General features: G+C 49.1%; 1 protein-coding gene across 4 annotated transcripts in view; it reads right to left on the reverse strand.

The window, feature by feature from the left end:
• LOC120591555 (G-protein coupled receptor 183-like) overlaps window positions 1-1422 on the reverse strand; it is a 5205-nt gene extending 3783 nt beyond the window's left edge. Inside the window, exon 1 of one of the 4 annotated variants that reach the window (XM_039849052.1) lies at window positions 1276-1422. The gene's annotated coding sequence lies outside the window, so the exon portion shown is untranslated. Of the gene's footprint in view, window positions 1-295; window positions 479-675; window positions 736-1275 lie in introns of those variants that run through there. The other 3 variants (XM_039849053.1, XM_039849054.1, XM_039849055.1) reach the window with 3 other exon arrangements.
• Window positions 1423-5657: the final 4235 nt, after the last annotated feature.

The following is a 5657-nucleotide window of genomic DNA, read 5'->3' on the forward strand; positions in this document are numbered from 1 at the left end:
CCCCACTGCCATCGAAATTGCTGCCCTGTGGAGTAAGCTCTTCCAGGGAAGAGACCAAGTGCCAGTGCATTCTAGGAGACCTGCTGGCCCCAACTGAAGAGCAGACTCTTCTTCCTTGTTCCTTCCTTCCCTGAGCAATTTGGTCCTCAGGCCACACTGAACTTAGTGGCATCAAATGAGTTGGGGGCGATGGGGAGAGGGATTCTGTGCAGGAGTCAGCATGGGAGCAGGGCAAGGAGAGCTGTCGTAAGCGGCAAGCTTAGCTCAGGAGAATCTCAGCCACAGGTCAACTCACCTTCCAGAATCAACTTTTCCAGTCACAGAGCAGCTACTTGATGCCTGTTTGAAAGTTGTGGGTCCCTTTTCCTGTTCAGGACTCACAGGGCACTGGGATGGGACCAGCTCTTAAAGAGACCCCCAACCCTTGGCAACTGTCCCCTTTCCCTGAATTTTCTGGCCTCTTCCCCAGGACACATAGGCTGGCAGCCTCACTCTACCAGGCCCTCAGGACCTTGGGCCTTGGGGCTGACCCTGAAGCCCACCTGCTTCCTCAGCTGAGGGTGCCTGTACCCCTCCCTTCGCCGGTGGCGCACCACAGTACCCCTCAGGCCCTGAAAAGTGTCACCTCCTCTCTGAAACCTTTCAGCCTCTGCAGAATTAATGAGCCCCTCCAACCTTGGTGCTTGTGCAGCTCTTGATGACAGCTCTCAGGAGGCTTCTCACAGTGATACACTCCTCAGCGAACCTCTGCAGCTTCAACACCCTGGGCCCTGTGGCCTGTGCTAGTCCTCCTTTTCCGGTATTTGGCACAAAACAGGTGCTCTGGACCTACGGTCCCGCTGCAAGCCCCATGCTTCCCCTCCCTGGGACACCCACAGAGGAGAGTGGGCAGGTGCTGTCATGACTGTGAGTCTAGGCAGATCAGACCCGAGTTAGGAGCCCTTGAGAGAGGGGCACACTCTCAGGCCCTCACATCTGCACTGCTTCCAGAAGGTTCTGAAGATCACCCCTAGGGTCTGACCCAGTGAGGCCCATCAGCAGGTCTCCCTCAATGAGCCGGGGCTGACGCCGGCCTTCGATCTTTCTATCCTGACCCATCCTTCCGTCCAGACAGGGATCCCAGGCTGGTGAGCTAGGGTCTGATAGAAACGTTCTACCCCACTGACAACAGAAGCAGAAAGAGAGGGTGTGAAGAGCAGCTGCAATCTGAGCCTTTCCTTCAGAGCCCCAGGACCTTGCTCACGCCCTGAGAAGAGTCACCTGTAGTTGACCTACCTCGCTCACCAAGGGCAATGCACAGGGAGCCAGCAGAGCCTTGTCCAGTAGTCAGCTGCCTTCCTAGGTGGCACAGGACATCAAAGTGCCTGTGCACTCTCCTCTCGGCAGGAATTAAATCAGTTTACCACTAGACTCCACGCTCTTCCTCTCTTCAGCTACCCCTGCTGAAAAAAAAACAACAACAGAGTATCAGCCAAAGTAATCTTCCTGCCACAGGACGTGTGCCCTCAGCCACAAGACCTCCCTACCTGGCCTATACCCCACAGCTTCGGAGGAGGGAGGGAAGAAAGTCACTTTGGGAAGCCAGTTTCCTCTCTGTTCCATTTCTATGCCTCTGACAGGCTGGGATTTAAACCATAGATGTGACTATGGAGCCACCAGAGTCAGGAAATTCAAAAGCATCCACCATTCTCCCCCCGCCCCATCCATGACTGGCGGTAGTGAGCTAGGAAAGCAAGAAGTGCCCTCTGGGGACCCTGACATGCTCCCCCTCTGTGTAGGAGAGTGGAGAGGAGACATGGCCTGGCCTGGGGTTTCCTGGATTCTGTGCCTTAATGGAGCCCAAAAGCCATATTTGCAGCCCTGATAGGCCGCGCTCCCAATGGATGAACTTAGCAGGGGCTGGATAGGCCTGATGGCAATTAAACCAGGATGTTCCCCACCAGGGCAAGGCTGGGCCGAGGCCACCCTCTACCACTGCTCCTTTTTAACTCTCATTTCCCAGAGAATGGTTTTCTCTACCACACGGCTGGCTAATAAAGGAAGCATCAAACCCATCCTTTGATTAGCATCTGGCCTCACTCCTGACTGGTCATCTTTGGAATGCAAGTATGTTCCTTCTGAGGCTTTCTTGAAGTCTGCTTCAGTCAGCGGACGGCTCTCCCACCCCAATCACTCATTCCCAGACCCCTGTGTCTCCAGCATGGCATCCTACGTGCCTCAGTTTCCCCCAGGTTAGAATGTGGAGCAACACACCCTCCTATCTGGCCTGCTACTGATGCAGGCCACAGGACCCAATTTTTCCCAGGTATAAATTGGGCCCTAAAAGATGTCCCTCGAAGCTCATGATCTGTTGGAGAGAAGCTTGCCATTAAGGTCCCTCTGAGCACCTCCAAAAGGAATAGCTAATGCAGCTTCCAGAGGTGCTCGACTTATACACGCCTCACAGACCCTAGGGGAACTTTCCTCTGTGCCCTCAAGGCATTTGGGATTATCCTATTAAAAGGTGAGACCTCTATGGCTTAAGAAGGGCAAGACGTTATAAAATACTCCATACATTGCATTCAGTACATGTTTACTAAGTGCCAACTTGAAGCCAGGCACAGCACCGTAAGTACAAGTTTGCGCAGGAAGGAAAAACACTTTCCTCTGCCCTCCTGGGTGTAGTGGCTGGGCCCTGCCAATTAAACTGACAGAAGATAGACGAGCAAGAGAAAAGGCACACACATTTCATTTGACGCTAATAGTTTTAGGAGGCACAGGAGTCTTCCCAGAAAAAGAGTAAGATCCCAAAGAAGTGGTTAAGGCCTAAGAGTTTATATAGCATTTTAACAAATGCAGTAAATTGTGGAGATGTGACAAGACAAAGGAAGGTAAATAGAGGGAGAAATTAACATAGGATAAGGGCCGCTTAGTAAAGTTTGTCATGCAGATTCTTTTCTGTTGGCTCTGGGCTAAGCGCCTCTCAGGTGATGACAAGCTGTTCTTTCTCTAGTATGGGGAGTGAGATACACTGAAAACTTACATCCTGCTTTTAGCCAAATCGAGGGACAATAGAGGACTTTCTTCTTCTATTTCTACTATTTCCTTATTGCCTTCAGCTAAAAATCGCCTTTAGGCCAAAGGGCATGGTCCCCTTCATGCGTACCTGTGACTGGAAAGTGCGTGGCGGGCCCTCTGCCCATGCTTGGCCTGGAATCTGGCGAATCTCTTGCTAAGTTATCATCTCTTCTGTGTGTGCGTAACCTTATCTAAGTGTAAGCAGTAGCCCCCGCTGGCCACTTCTCTCTGTTCCTCATCCTGTGTTGATTGTCTATAGGGCACACTGGACTTCACATTGTCCTTCTCCAATGGTTTCTCATGCAGGAGTGTTTTATTTCAACCAGATAATGAGTTCCTCAGGGGTAGAAACTGCAGGAGCCTCTTTTATCTAAAAGAGCTGCAAAAGTGGGAGGAATGGGAGACATCACATAGTCCTTGGGAACTTTGAACCCAGATGAGAAAACAATTATGTCTTTATTTTCATTAGGCTCTAACTGAAATGTGGCATTGCAGTTATGGACGTGGGCAGCCGGCCACAGTAGTCTGAAGTGTGACTTTGTCACTGATAGAAATCGCGTATTTTTTCATAGTCCATTACAGGTGATTCAGGTACCTTGAAATACAATGTATGTGCACCACTACCTTGAAATTACAGTTGTTATTAGTTAATAAAGAATGATATGTAACATTATATCAAAAATCTGTTTTTTTTAATATTTTGAAAACTGTATTTTAATATGAAAAATTTTTTATAATCTCATGTATTTCACTTTACTCATTTAAAACCATTTTACTCTGACAAGGGGTCCTTAAGCTTCACCTGAGGGGTTCCGTGGGACAAGAAAAGATGGAGAACCCTTGAGCTAGTCTAACATTTTTGTCATCCAAGTGAGGGAGCTGAGGCAAAGCATTTCCCAAAGCCTCCTGGCTCATCCATCCATTGAGACAGGATCGGAGCCCTGGTCTCCTGTTCTTTTTCAGGGCTCTCCCCACAATGCAGTGCCTTTAAATCCCTATACCTCATTTCCACTCAACACCAAACACATCACGACTCAACAAATATTGGTTTCCAAAGGCTGAGATTTGGACCTGAGCTGTGACTTCCTGACCTGTTAACTACCCTGACTCCTTCTCAAGGTGGCTTGACAAACTGCCTTCCTCTTAATCCATTTGTTATCTTGTACCTGATCCTGGATAGAGCACAGTGGCTGTCCTGCTCATACAGGCCCAGGAAACCAATAATAGTAACAGTAACAATAATGGCACCTGTAAGTGAAAACCTACTCTGCACTAGTCACGCTTAGCTTTATTTATTTATACCTCACTTCATCCACAAAAAGGCATTAGTATCCCCATTTCATAGAAGAGAAAAATGAGGTTCAGAAAAGTTAAAGTGATTTGTCTAAGGCCGTACAGCCAATTGCGTCAAAAATTCAGGTTCTTTTGATGGGTTCAATTACAAGGATGCACCTGGGGCCATAGGTAGGGAGGTGGCGAAGGAATAATGTCTCCCAGATTTAAAGGACAAAATGACTGTGTGCTGCTCTTCCTGGGGTGGGTGGCGCCCCTGCAGCTACGGCTGCTGATGTCTGAGCTTGATGACCACCCTGGGTGTTACCCAGAAAGCAGCTTCAGAAAGGCACTAATTTCTAACCTAATCTGTGCCTGCCCAAGAGAAACAGCCATGGCACCCCTATCTCATCTTTGTGGTTTGCACGTCTGTGTTCCGCAAGCGTCTTCAGCCCCAAGCATAAGCAGTGTGGCACGGTGTGGTTTAGTTCAGGGTACAGCTGTCCTCTGGGTGGGGGGATCTGTGAAGCCAATGCTTTCCCATCCCCTTTTTAATAATGAGGAGGGAAAGGACTGGGAGTGGGTACAGATGTATTTGTTTCTTTTTTTTTTTATCTGTCAATTCATCGATAGGACTTCTAGACACTTGAATAACGTATCTGTTCGCTCATCCTTAGTGAATGTCTGCATGATATTGAACTTCCAGAACTAGCTGGGGATACAACAGTGACAGAACCCTTCTTCTGATAAAGCGGACAGATAAGCAGACAGGCAAGACATCTACAGAGACAGACGCGACGGAGACAGCAAGTTCAGGGAACGAAGGGAACACCCAGAAGGAGGCTCTTCCTGGTTCTGAGTAGTAAGGGAGGTTTTCCTAGGGATGAATGATAAGGACAATTTGTCAAACATTTCCTGCCACTGAAGCAGAGGGAAAGAGAGTGGGGACTTGTACACTGGATCTTTGTGTCACTTTCATTCATATTTCATTGACCCACATAAGTCACATGGCCACACCTAACTTCAAGAAGATAAGGAAGTGAAATCCTGCTGTGTACTGGGGAGAAACACCAGGAAACCACACCACTAACTGTGTCTGTCTCCAACGAAACCAAGACTCATGTGTCCAGCTACCCAAAGGCCACCGCCGGGGCACACTGGGTCAGGGCAACTCCTCAGACCCATTCTTCCTTCTGGACTGGCCCATCTCCACGAACACACCCTACAGCCACCTGCACACACCTCCCACCCTCTCCTTCAATGCACCATACAGCCAAGTCTCTCCCACAACATGCTCGAAGCAGTTGGCCATAGTCTAGGCTTTGCCA

Source organism: Pteropus medius, unplaced genomic scaffold, assembly GCF_902729225.1.
Source record: "Pteropus medius unplaced genomic scaffold, Ma_sr-lr_union100, whole genome shotgun sequence".
In the NCBI taxonomy this organism is placed as follows: domain Eukaryota; kingdom Metazoa; phylum Chordata; class Mammalia; order Chiroptera; family Pteropodidae; genus Pteropus; species Pteropus medius.